The 8,845-nt window shown below is 26.5% G+C and overlaps 1 long non-coding RNA gene across 1 annotated transcript; it reads right to left on the minus strand.

Annotated features, from left to right (window-relative positions):
* On the minus strand, nucleotides 1–1,006 carry LOC148210454 (uncharacterized). The gene is made up of 3 exons (XR_015792363.1): nucleotides 837–1,006; nucleotides 357–728; nucleotides 1–275 (listed from the first exon to the last, which is right to left on the minus strand). It is a non-coding gene; the product is annotated as an uncharacterized LOC148210454 (long non-coding RNA).
* Nucleotides 1,007–8,845: the final 7,839 nt, after the last annotated feature.

The following is an 8,845-nucleotide window of genomic DNA, read 5'->3' on the forward strand; positions in this document are numbered from 1 at the left end:
TTAATCTTTTTGATTTGTATTCTTAGGGAAAAAAATATAAATATCATAATTGATCGACTGCCACGTGTCACGTGAGGAGAGTAACTTGATCTAACCGATCTCCGATCCTGAACGAAGAGATCGATGCGTGCAAAGGAAGTATCACTGATCTCCAATTGACCTTCTATGACATCGTGGTTCGGGGAAGGAAATAAATATGGTTAAAAGTCGTTTGTAATCTCCTGACCGTGTCCCTCAATCTGGGAAAGATTTGTGACGACGCTCTCCCGCCTCACCTATATGATGAAACTTGTTATATGGAAATAGAACGGTCCAGATAAGAAGTTGGAAATCGGGTCAAGGAGAAGAGCACAAACCAGTAAGCGCAAGGAGGTCACCAACCGGGGCCGGCAAGTCAACGAGGGCCGGCCCGTTCAAGGTCGACCAGGCCTTGGCACCGAGTCTCGTGACTTCTCTCCCAACCTTCGTGCCGACTGACCTAGATTTGTCTTGTTCCAATCCCAATTCGACCTTTGATCTATGACGAAACACCTTAAGGCCCAACATTAGAGGTATGTTGAATAGACCCTATTCCTGATATTCTTCTACTTCGATATTAACTTAGGCATCAAATCTTGTATGGTAACAACCACAGCGGTTTAGAGCGGTTTGATTTTGCAGATTGTATTGGTCTCTTCCTCTTTAGAAGAATTGGTGCGAGTTTGGGAAAATTCTGTGGAGCCTAATCTCTGCATCAACAAAACTATAAGTACACAGAAGAAAGATAAGTTAATCCTAACACAAAAGAAAAAAAACCTTTGATACGTATTCCGACACTTAAGCATCGAAGTGTTAACCTTTTACTTGTAGATTACTCCACTGATCAAGGGGATTCGTGTGATCATTTGTGGAGAATATTGAGTACACAAATTGTTAATGGTCTTTTTTAATACAACAAATTTGAACCAGTAATAGAGATTTTAACTCATCGTCCCAACAAAATGAATTATATATCTTTACGGCTGAACTATATTAATGTAATTTAACCTTTCTATTACTTTTTTCTTAATATTAATTCAGTTATGTATCTCAACCACCTTTCTCTATCTCTCTCTTTTGTTTTCTAATGATATATTTAACCAAAAAATACAACAACTTCTAATTTATAGAAATCAAGTATTAAATTTGATAATGAGTCATAATTTCTTATGTACACACATGAAAATATGAGTGATGAGTGCATTATTCAATCTTATTCAAAACTTTAACTACATACTTTTTATGGTTAAGATATTTCCTTTATATGTAATACTTTGGTCCCATATACACAAACAAATATATTAATTTCATACCAGACTAATTTCTCCTTTGTTTCCACTTTGGTTTAATTAAGTTTGGGATTTCAAGATTTAGGCAATCTTAATGCATAATTAATTTAGGCACAAAATTCCAATACCTATGAAAATAACACCTAACCAACTAACCACTATCATTAAATTCTATTATGATATGAATATACTTTTAAAAGTCTCAATTTTACGAAAATATTGATAAAATTTCGATGTCGATAGATATTTCTAGAAATGTTATAAAAATAAAAATTCGTAAAAAATATTTAAATTAACAAATAATTATTTTATTATTTCCAAATAAATTAAAAAGGATAAATATTAATATTATGTTTATATTAGTGATATTTTGTTGATATTTTTCATATGTTTAAAATCTTTTTTGCAAACACTATGAAAATGTCGATTTAAGCTTCATGTTTATGCCAAACCTATGATATTTAATACCTTGGATACGAGTATAGCTCAACTATTTATAAGATATATTCGTGTTTTTCTTCGTAGATCGGTTTAAACTCTCTCTTCCATATTTGTAATGTAATACTCTTTTAGTTTTTGTTTAAAAAATTAACTTGATGCTTTTAACTTTCATTTAACATGAATATAACTCAATTTGTTAAGGTATTACTTGACTTTCCTCAAGTTTGAAACCTTGAACTCCTCCGCTTCTTGTTGAATTAGAAAAAATCATCTATTTATTTTAAATACTTTTTTAGTTTGATAATTTTACATAAAAATTTAATTACATCTTACTTTTGTTCTTGAAATTTTATTTTATTTTTCTTACCATCTCCACATTCGTTAAACTAAAAAAAATCTTTAAAATTAATTATTTAGGACCCGTTTGATAACCATTTCATTTTTGGTTTTTGGTTTTTAATTTAAAAAAAAAACTAAAAACCAATTCAATTTTCGTAAAATAACGATTTTGGATTCCCGAACCGAAGAACGAGGTGGAGATGGTGATTAAAAATTTTCACTAACACAAACAAGAATGGAGAACACATCTTCAATTGTTAAATATTTCAAAAGCTAAAATATCTCTTAAACCTATATGTTTTGTTTTTGGATATAAATTTGCCAGTGATATATATATATTTGTTCTTTAAAATATATAATATATATATAGTTGTCTCTCTCTCTCTCTACCTCTTTCTTTTTTTCTTTTTCTTTTTTTTTTCCCATATTTGATTGCCATTTCCAAGAAGGGGTGGTACAGATACTGACAATTCAACAACCAATTGTGTTGAGAGAGTACAATAATAATTACGAAAGGGATTGTGGGGGATGATTATTTATTATTATTATTATTTATCACAAAGAGTCGCCGTAAAAATTTAAACTTAAAAAAAAAAAAATTCTAATTATATAGAGGTTACTAATACTTTAACGGATTGAATCAAGTTTTTATAATTATGTAATATTGGGTATAATAGTAACACCGATCATTATAAGTCGGGTAATTTAGACCCGTCTTTGTTTTCAAAAGAGATATATATGACACTCAAGTAATTACTTCATTCTAAGTCATAGGAAATGTTTTAAGGTTTTAATTTCATGAGTTAGTAGCTATGTTTATTTGTAATGTTCGAATTTTTCGCTTCCACGTTCTTGAACTCGTGAAAAAAATATTCATAATAAAATCCCAATTAATAAAGTGTATTTTGATTTTTATCAACTATCCTTTCGTCCATTAATTTTAACATATTTTTTTAGTAATAAGAAGTTAATTGAAAAATCTTCAATATACAAGAGATTAAAAGATTTGGAGACCAGGCTTCAATTAATAATATTTTTTTGACATGCTTGAATTAAGAATTTTTTTTAGTAGAACACTTGAATTAATAATTAAAAAAACATAATTAATGATATTATATATATATATATATAATATGATAAAAAGTTTAAGGGCATAAAATTACCAAAAATTCCAAGTGGGCCATTCAGTGAAACACCCTTTTCCCATATCTGATGTAACCTTGTTTTATCCGAAAGGACAAAATGATAAGACATTGGAAGATGGTCTGAATGTCCCACATTTTGTACATTCCATAAAATTTAAATTATGTAATTTTTTTTCTTTTTTTTATATGCATAAGAATATCAAATTAATTCTAATATTTTTATTTCCAAAAGTTTAATGGTCTCAAAAATCGTTTAAAAATAATATATTTTTAAGATAATAGATAAATATTTTACGCCTTGTAAATAAGTTAAATTTTATTAATATTAATATTATCTCTTTATTTATATGTATATATATTTTGTCGAATTTTTTGGTAACGTGTGAAAGTATTGATTCACCTCTTATATCAATATTAAACTCATAACATAAAATTATGGCTAAGCTGGAAGGTTCTTTTTGTAGACTATTTTCATGCCTTCTTCCAAAATATCTACAAAATCAATGTTTTTGTTGAAATTGGCATCATTTTTTTCTTCTGCATAGTTATGAAAATGTTGATTCACCTTTTATATCGATATGAAACTCATGAACGTATAGAAATTTATGACTATGCCGAGAGGTGCTTTCCCGAGGACTCTTGTAGGCTATTTTTTTTTTTGTACCTTCTTACAAAATATCTACAAAGTTAATTTTTTTTTTGGTTGAAATTGGGATGAATTTTTTTTTCCTTAAATGAGAAATGTGTGTGTTGGGGGAGAATAATGCTTTTATCTTTTACAATTATAGGTCTCTATTGTTTCATGTGGAAAATTAAAGATAGATCATAGACTGATTTGAAATCACGTGATAAACTTTTTTTCCTTATATTATTTGAATAATGAAGTAAATTCAACAAGAATATATAATATATTTATTTGATTTAAATATTATTTTAATCTATGTATTTTCGACGTTGGTTCATTCTAGTTCTCGTACTTTCAAAACGTTCATTTTGATTCTTTTACTTTAAACTTTTATTCGTTTTAGTTTATGTACTTTTGAAATGTCTATTTTGATTCTCGTATCTTTTAAAAACTTATCATTTTAGTATCTTTATCTTTATTTTTATTTTTTTCTATACTTATTTGGAAATGAGATAAATTAAAAGTATAGAAAAAATGTATACCTCCATCAATGATTAGTGTGATCATAATCAATACTATCTAAATTAATTATTTACTACAATTCAAGCATATCAATATCTAAATCAACTGTCGTCACTCAAAATAATAACAAATATATCAATGTATCAGTTAAAGACATATTTTCGAAAACATATTATCATCTATTAAAACTAATCATCAATGATTTTTCTTATTATTATTATTATTATTATTATTTGAAGAAATCCTATATTTCCAATAAATTCTATAAAAATTACACACAATTATGCAATTTAGAAAATAAAGATACCCTCTCCCCCAAATCTCTCCAAAAAATAATCTTTTTATTCCAAGAGGGGAAATAATAATGTTGTGTGGGCCATTTTTTTTGAAAAGTTAATAATTGTCAGACTGAAATGATTTTCTAGACACTCAAGTAAAAAGTAGGTGACACGTCATATTTCCTAAATTTGAAATATTATTTCATTTCCATACCTCATTTTTTTTTCCTTTCTTTCAATTTTTACATTTTTTTCCCTTAAATTTGTCAATGGGTGGAGGGAAGTTGAAATTAGTTTTCTGTCCTTGTTGCTGTTCCATTGATATATTTATCATTTTAGATAAAATTTTCAAGATTGTGCTGCAATTACTTTTTAATTTTTGTTAATTTTAATCATTGAATTTTTAAAACGTCCCTTTTAATTCTCGTACTTTTAAAAAGTGATCAATTTAGTCATTTTTTTACAAAATTCTAGAACAAATTTTGTACACAGTAGAGATCCTTAAATACAAATGTATGGCTAAATTGCAATAAATTTAGTGGGTGAGCCAACATAAACTTAACTCAACAATAATTAACATCTGTCTCTAATCAAGAGATCATGAGTTCGAATTCACTCGCCCCACTTATTGTACGAAAAAACCTAAAATTGATAATATAAAAACTAAAATTTTAATAATAAATAATTGGGATGGAAACGAGAAAAAAAAACCCTCATTAGAAGAAGCCCATTGAATAATCTCTACCTTTTCCATCTCAAAGAATCAAATTAAAAAAAAAAAAAAAAGACATTTCATCTCTCTCATCTACTTACAATAAAGAATTTTTTTGTCTCATCAGTGATTCAATCAACTTTTTTTTTGAAAATAATTAGTTATCATATTTAACGAGATAAGATTTTAAAGCAAATTTAAATGAGATAAAAAAAGAAGTATAAAGTTGGATATCATACATGAGAAAGGAAAAATACACACCTTTTATATATATATATATATATATATATATATATATATATGTATGTATTTTTGTACCTTAAAATACCAAAAATGTCATAGATAGAAAAAAAATGTTGTCACGCCAATTTTTGCTAGAAAAATGAAGATAGTGTTAGAAATGGTAGTGCCATAATTCATTTATGTACTCAAATATCAACACAAACATATCATTGTGCTTCCCACATCCAACTAATACATTCCTAAAATTTGGTGAACTAGAGAAATAATATATACATTAATGTCAATAAATTAATATTATAGGGTTAGTTCTTTTATAATTATTTTTTTTTCATCTAAATTGAACTAAGTGAATAAGACATCTATTGTCGTCTCACAGATCGATTACTTTATCTCTCCCGACCCTTGTAATTGTAATTGTTAAACTAGTATGTATATATTAAAATTTTATGTGACTATGCTAATATTGAATTATAAAGTATATATTGGAAATGATAATTTAACAAAATAATAAAATAAGGGAGGTTTGATAACTGTTTTATTTTCAATTTTCTATTTTCGAAAATTAAGCTTATAAACACTACTTTCACTTTAATGTAGTTTTTAAAAATATTTTCAAATTTAAGCCAAAATTTATAAAAACAGAACCATTATCCAATAGGATCTAAAGTAATCTACTCCAATACAATTTTTTTTTACCAAGATCACTAACCTTTTATTATTCTCTTAATTTTCTTTTTGTTGAAAGAATAATTAAAGGATAATTATCAATCCAAAGAATATATATATATATATATATATATATATATCATTTTAGTTATCATCCATATATTGAGCACATGGAAAAACAGAGTGTTGTCATTTCATTGACAAAAGCTGTGAATAAGATTGCATTATTTTGATAGATTTTTATAATATACTTTTTTTCCTAAAAGAATATATATATTCCATTTTCTTGAAGAAAAATAACAATATGTGTGTTTAGTTTGTGGGATGCGAAAGAAATTAGGGCCCCTTAAGAACTCATTGTCTTTTTTCTTTTGTGCTGACTTATTGCCTTTTGCACATGAAATTTAATTATAATTAGGAATTTAACTTTAAGAAAACAAGTGCTGCTTTGGGAGATTCCTTTATTGGGAGCGTGCAACGTGGTTCTTTCGATGGTCGATTGTGTTTGCTCTCTTTATGCAAAGAAATGCACAAGGTCAAATCTTAGTCAAGGTCGAACTTGGTCCAAGCTCCGACTTTAAGGACGAAGGAAAGACCTGCACAAGAGAGCAAAATGAAATTCGAGGAGAAATTCGATATATGAGGTTGGAGTGAGGCCCTCTATTTATAGGTGTAGGCTCTGATGGGTCTTGCTACATGGTTACCTTGGTCGGATTTAAGATCGAACCTATCGGGTCTCTCAGGTCGAATCCAGATAGGTTATTCATGATGTTGCTAACTCAATGAAAGAAATAGCGATGGTCTTCCACCTCGATAGGGTCGAGGTGGAGGAGGTGGAGTTGCTTGGAGATCAATATATTATTATATGTTCGGCGAATCACAGTCTTCCACGCGACACTCCAATTTCCTTCCCCAAACATGCTCAATACTTATAACATTGAATTTATATGTTTGGCTTGAAGGTGGTCCTAAGGAAATTTCTAGAATCAATGTTCTTTCCTTACCTTCTCAAAAAAAAAAAAAAAATTTTAATTAAAAGATATAGATTAACTAAAAAATAATAATAATAAAAGATATACATTATAATAGTAATTTTAAAAACGTAGAGATTAAATTGAAATCAAAATTAAAAAAATACACAAACTAAAATTATAATTTAATCTAAATTTAATTGATTAATATCCAATTTTTTGAAACTACATTTTTTAGTTAATTATCAGCTTTTTAAAAAGTTCTAGCTATTCTATATAGTAAAAGCTTCATTAGTAAGTTATTTCACAAAAAAGAAAAAATAAAACGCAGGATTTATTTATGAATAATCTCATTTTTCAAATTTTCATCATTTCATTAATTATTGGGAATAGTTTTTAAAAAGTATTGATCTTTGCAAAAAAAAAAAAAAAACTTTATCTTTCTGGATCATATCTCATTAATTTTTGAGGTCAAAAGGATTGTGAAGAATATATTTAATAACTTTTTTCTTACCCCTTTTCAATAATATTTTCTGAATATAAAGTTTAAAGTAATTCACTAAATAATATTACATTCACTGGATAATTTCTATTATAAACTCACATTTGCAAAATTAGAAGTAATTTTCATCCTTTTTCAAAAAATAATATATCAATATCTATTATTTTGATATTTTGATGCTTCAAATTGTTTTGCCTTTCATATTGAAAAATCACAAACTACCTTATAATCTATGTCAATTTATTATTTTATAAACTATTCTTTTTATTTCTAATTTCTTTATTATTTTCATTCGCTATACCCTTTGACATTTTAACCAAAATTTCAGGAAAAAATAAAAATTTAAAGGTTGATTGTCAATATTGCAAAACAAAAAGACATGGGGAAATAAATAAATGATTTATTAAACGGAGCAAGAGAAAGCTCTAGAAAAAGAAAATTAATTTTTTACTACTCATGATTTCTTACCGCAAGCTAATTAAGGTCATATTGACAAATATTATATTTTTTAAGAACCTACCAAAACAATAAATTTTAACAAATATATTTGAATTCTTTGTCAAATTAAAAAAATTAAAAAACAAATTAAAAATTTTTAATTTTCAAAATTTAACTTATATTTTGAAAACTTATTTAAACCACAAAACAAAGAAATGCCGCCGAAGGAAGTAGTTTTTATTAGTTTACTTAAAAAATTAAAAAAGTAAATAGTTATAAAAAATAGCTTTAATAATCCGTTTCAAATTCTAAAAATATTTTTAATAACAATTTACAATTTTCTATCTGCTTTTTTTTTTCTTTTTTGACTCGTTAAAAGAAAATTTATCTAACATACCTCTTTTTACTTCAATTTATCTGATGTACTTCCACGTATTCAATAGCAATTTAATTTGTAATTTTCTGCTTCTAAAAACTGAATCTTACCTTTTTAAAAATATATTTAAATTCTTAGTCAAATTTTAAAAAAATATTATAACTTATTTTTTCTCTTTAATTTTTCGATCTAAATTTTGAAAACATTTTTAAAAGGTAGATTACACAACAAAGATACACCTAGATATAAGTAGTGTTTATAAATTAATTTTAGAACAAGA

This window comes from Momordica charantia (genome assembly GCF_013281855.1).
Source record: "Momordica charantia cultivar OHB3-1 chromosome 7 unlocalized genomic scaffold, Mcharantia_2.0 BLBB01000007.1, whole genome shotgun sequence".
Taxonomy (NCBI): Eukaryota; Viridiplantae; Streptophyta; class Magnoliopsida; order Cucurbitales; family Cucurbitaceae; genus Momordica; species Momordica charantia.